Below are 5,630 nucleotides of genomic sequence, written 5' to 3'. Positions count from 1 at the left end.
TCAGCAGAAAAATGGAACTGTTTCAAGCTGCTGTCTTCTATGGTATCTCTAGTAGCTCAGTTACTTACAGAAATTCAATTACTTCTTAATCATCACTTCAGTTGCTTCTTAATTATTTCTCAATCATCTGAGTATAGATTATTGAAAACTTCATCCATCACAACTCTCTTCAGTGCTAGTGTACTCCTAGCTGTGAAAGCCAAAACAAGTTTATTCACAGGGAATTGTAGTATCAGCATCCACACCTAAAGGAAAGGTGGTAAAGAGTTTGCTTCACTGTCAGCAGTGTGATATGATTACACAGAAGTGATTATCTAAAGGTGTGAAATGCACTGACGGAACAAGTATAAGTTTAGAGATGTAAGATACCTACCATACCAGACTGCTACCTACCATACCAGACTGCTACCTACCATACCAGACTGCTCATTTCGGCACATCTGGCTCATTCCACAACCACTGCACATGCTAAACTTTTAGTGAAGGTGATGTGGCTTCCATGCAAGGAGACATCAAATTAATGGGCCCCATCAGTTTGTAAAGAGCATTCACTTTTGTGGAGATTTTGACTATTTCCTTTGCAAATAGAAATCTCAAACAATACCTCTGTGGGGAGCAAAAAAAAAGAGCTCAGCATAGATCAGGAGTAGATCTTATCTTCTCCTACCTGTCTAAACATGAAGCATATACTTGTGTACTCTCCGTCTATAGTCAGCATAGATTTATCACCAACTCAAGAACCCTCCATTAACTACAGACTCTCAGCCTAGACCCATAACTTCTGTATTGCTGAAGTTAAGGAAGATGAGACCTATTCGGTCCTCAGTGCTACTGCATGCTACTAAATATGCCATTTCCCAGCCAACAAGCCCGTGAACACGACTGATTCCAAAATTGCAGTAGGTGTTTTGTTACAGTGGATTCTGAGCCATTCCTGAAATGACCCTCTGTGCTGCAGTAAGGGTAGCGGTTGGAGTATCATTTGGTGCTTCTGTTGTTTAATTGCCCATCCGGTATTCGCTACCTCAGAGAGAGTTTTCTACATTAATTTCAGCGGATGTAGCTTCTGGCCCTCAGTCAACATTAAGGGGGGCATAGACCAGAATGTAGCTAATCCCCTAGGATTAGTTTGCCGGGGTGGATCTGAAGGTAATGAAACCTTGCCAGAAACTAAGCATGTGCAAGATCAGATTCTTCATTGCTTTATTTTAAGGTACTTCAGCTTTTTTTATACAGAGAAGTGCTAATATTTATGTTCTTTTACAGACAAGTGCAACACGGATCTCTATCCTTGTGAACATCACAGGTATTTTCCACCCCAGGAACATGCAAATGCTGCTGTCATCTTGGGTAGTTCATGGAAAATTATCAGCAATGAACTCCAAAAAGTTAGAGACCTCCTGAACAAAACACTTGATGCTTTGGCAATCTCCCATCAGCATAGTGGAGATAAAGTAGCTATGGTGAGCCATCACGGTCTTCCAGGAGCAAAGAGAAACCAAGTGGGATTAGAAATTTCATCTTGTAAACTACAATGCTAAAGAATTAATGAGAGTGCATGTTACAGAATCCCTTCAACAGCTGAATGGAGAGGCTGCTGTTGGCTTCGCCATAAAATGGACAATTAAAAATATTTTCCCAAAAGCTACCAGTCAGAGAAACCACAAGGTCATCATTGTTGTATCTGCTGGAGAATCCAGTGAAATCCAGCTAAGTGTAATTTATTTTTTTTTCCATTGCCATTTTCCCAGGGTATCTGTTCTTATTTTGTTTTGTATTTGTTTTTAATTAATGAACAGAAACTGCTGACCCTGTAAGATGTCCATAAAAAGATCCCAGTGAAGGCTTCTCATGGCACGAGCCACAAAGAGTTATGAAGGTTCTATAAATGGGAGACAGACTCTTTTCTTTAATCTTTAACTGCTCAGCAGATTTTTGATAGAATAGGTTCAGAGGAAATAATAACATACTGTAACTGACCCAACACCTTGGCTCTCCACTATGGCCAGCAAATGGATATTGAAAAGAAAGAAATTTTTGATTTAAAAAAAAAAAGTTCTAATCTCTAGGCAAACATTAAACATTTAACTGCAGCTCTAATAACCATTGCTTCCCATGGGTGTAAATAATCTGTGTTAGGAATGCTGTGTATGCAGATAAAAAGACGCTTTTAAATCTATCAGGGAGATAACTGAGAAAGAAAGCAATATGGGCAATGTAATAACAAATAGTGGAGAAACTCACCCTTGTTAGTGCTCAAGCTTAAGTGTATCAATGTTATGAACAGTAGAAAATCAAAACCTTTGAAAGTGAGTTCAAATTCTGATGATACATTTGATGGTAAGCTTGATTTCTTTGTTCTGCTTTCCTGATAGGCTCTTTCAACAGTCACTAACCAGAAAAATCTTAATGAGAGGCACAGCACAGACAGCCTCTAGCGAACTGACCTCTAACCAACGGACCCCAAGGCTTTTGTGAGTCCAGACATTCATCTTTTTGATGTGACATAGGCAGGCAGAGTGGAGACGGTGCACCAGACTGCTTGCTTCCAAGAAAAGTTTGATGCCGCAAACATCAACGTGGATGCTCATGTGCATGTGCACTAGCACGTGTGTCCTCGTGTGTGTACACACATACTTTACCTTTCATATCGGCGTTGTTCCTTTTACACTGGGGCCCTTTATGGTGAGCTGCGTTTACTTTGGATGGTAGAAAATGGAACAGGAAACATAAAGCCCCATAAAGACTGTGGGAAAATTGGGCAGTTGCCTGTGGCGGCAAATCGCTGTCATGTGCCAAGCAGCCCCATCGCTGGTGGCAGAGGAGACCGGCTCCATTGTGTTAGCACCAACTGCTGACTTGTCCCTGCTTTAGCCACTGCCAAGAAGGGGGCCAGGGTGTTTGGAGCAGCTTTTAACCCTGTCGAGGCCACCTCTCCCAGCAGCAGCTGATGGCATCTTCAACCCCTCTCTTTGGCAGCAGGCAGAGAAAGCCATGCTCCTCTCCTTTCCCTCTCTGGCCCCACAACTTCAGCAAGCCTTCATCCTTCCCCTCTCCTCTCCGCCCTGCCAGCACTCCAGGAGCTGCAAGACCCTTGCTAGTGCTGGGGAGAAGGGAGGAGAGGCAGATTCTGGGTCACAGGAATGGAGGTTGGCTGGAGAGGAAGTCCCACCAGGGCACAACCTTAAGGGAGAGGAAGAGGAGGGGGAAGAGGCCTGACTTGGCGAGGGAGAGAGAAAGAGATGCCGTTAACTTGCATAACGCTACCCACAGTTCCCAAACCACATCTGCATAATTCACGCTTTCCCACACTGTTGAAAAACAGTTCCACACAGTTGCCTCTGTCCAGAGACATGACCTTCTGCTATACGAAAGATGCTTTGCAGGCATCTGAATCTTATTTATGAGTTGTCCCGCAACTGTGTATTTTCTCTTTTCTGTTAAGGATGATTGGAAATTCAGCAGAGTGACTCAGGGTGGATGAAGTAAAGGCTTAAGGTGGCACACCGCACATTCAACAAAAGAGAAGTACTGTGGGTGTGAGCTTTCCTTTCCTCCTCCTCTATTTGGTATAATATAGTCAATACACTAAGTTTTGTTTTTAAATATATACATCTATATGTAGCCATCAGTGAGCTCTTTTGACTTCAGTGGATGAGGAAAGCACTTGGTAATTTACAGTATCAAACGTATGAGTTTTTGTTCTTGAAATATAGTTTGATAGTCTTAAGACATCATGGGAGTTTTGATCTACATAACAGCTTGGGAGCTGCTATGGGGCTTCTAGTTAGTTGGATTTTTGTACGTAGTCTTTTATTGAAATAGCTTAGTGAATTTTTACATACACACCCCCTCTAGTACGACAAAGAGTCTGAGTTAAAGTGGTTAAAAAAATTATGCAATATAATATATTTAGGTAAACATACAAAAAAAGGGAAGAGGAAAATATTCCTATATAGCAGTTTGCTGAACTGAACAAGACAAGATATTGCAGATGGATAGGAAATAATCAAAATCCCTTTCTCACTTCATTGCATAGTTGATAAAGTGACCAGAAGTTTCTTGACTGTGCTTCCCGAGAGACAAAGTTTCTTCCCTTACATCTATTTGTGCTCTATACAGAAAGTGTTGAAAGATTACCACAAAATCACTGGGGATAAAAACTACCACCTTTGGAAGACACAGGCTTTAAGTGCATTGACCCAGTTTTCCAAATACTTGCGACTGGCTATAATGTTATGAATTATTTTACTGGAGCCAACAGGCTGGTTCGTGATGGCAGAGCGTGCCTACCACCAGGTATTCAAATCAACAATGTCTACATTCACCGAAAATAGAAAAAAAACCCTTCATATTTGATCTAGGTATTATTAACAGACTGCCATCTCTTAAACAAAAGTAAAAATGAAGAATCAAGTCTATAAAAAGACATGTTATAGCATCTCAGAAAGAGGAACTACTGAAACTGTAACCATTGTGCTGCCTGACAATACTGACATTTCTAAAGGTCATTCAAAGCTCATTTCCCTAAAAGTGGTGCCATTGCAGTCATGCCGCAACATTACTATATACAGGCAAAAGCCACACTCAGACATACAGTTCACTGGCTATGAAGCTTCATTGCTTGCACCGGTTTATAACTTTTTGATGAGCATTAGAAAATATTTTAACATTGTAGAGGTAAGATTATAATGCAAATTCTTTTTATACTATAGCCACCATACAAAACAGTCCTGTGTTTGATACTACTTAAAATATCTTATAAGCTTTATATGGTGTCAATGCATTACAATACCTAAAAATAAAACCTGTTCTACTTCTTTCATCAAACTATTCTGTCACAGGGCAAAACCATTAACCAACTGATGCAGCTGAAGTGGTGATTCCTTTCAGGTGCGTAAGGACCTGTTTAGAACTGCATGCCAAATGGATACCGGAGTAGTACAAACTTGACTTACCACCCTTCTCCTTGCTACTCTGCGGTACAAGTGGACTGAGAAAACCTATCTTATTCCTGAGTTCATACAAAATAAAGAGGCAAAATATTTAATCTCATATGCAGTATCGGCTCCTCTATACAAGCAAAGAAAAAACTTCACGTAGCACAACAGAGAGAAGAAATCATGAGAAGGTCTGCACAGAAATGCCATGCTGTTCTTGAGCTCGCTTCCTCTTTTGAACATGTTAAACTCTAGTGCAGCCGGTAGAAGTTGCCCTCATTATCCAAGTAATGCAGTCCTAATGAAAAGCAGGTAGAGTCTCTAAAAGCAGTCATCCTCAGTCAAGCTTGTTTTTCCAGTGAATTCTGAGGCTCTTTTTAAACAAGTCACATATTTCTTGCATTGTCTTTTCAGAGAACCCAATTCACAAGTTAAGAGCATTCCCTGCTTCCAACAGACACTCTGCAGAGCAGTAGGCTTCCATTTTTTCCAGCCATACTCAGAAAATTTATGTCAGATTGGTACCGTTTGTTGTCAGTGACCTTCTAAGTCCATCCACAGAGAGGGGGTGAAGCACCTGTTTTAGGGGTAATCATCTGTCCCTGTAAAGCAGAACCTGGAAATGCAAGTAAAGAATGAGTTACCTCATAGGATAAAGCTTAAGACAGGGAGACTGAAAAGGATTTGGAA

The sequence above is a fragment of the Pygoscelis adeliae genome, unplaced genomic scaffold (assembly GCF_000699105.1).
Source record: "Pygoscelis adeliae isolate BGI_AS28 unplaced genomic scaffold, ASM69910v1 Scaffold99, whole genome shotgun sequence".
Taxonomy (NCBI): Eukaryota; Metazoa; Chordata; class Aves; order Sphenisciformes; family Spheniscidae; genus Pygoscelis; species Pygoscelis adeliae.
Note: the sequence above shows the minus strand (reverse complement) of the source record.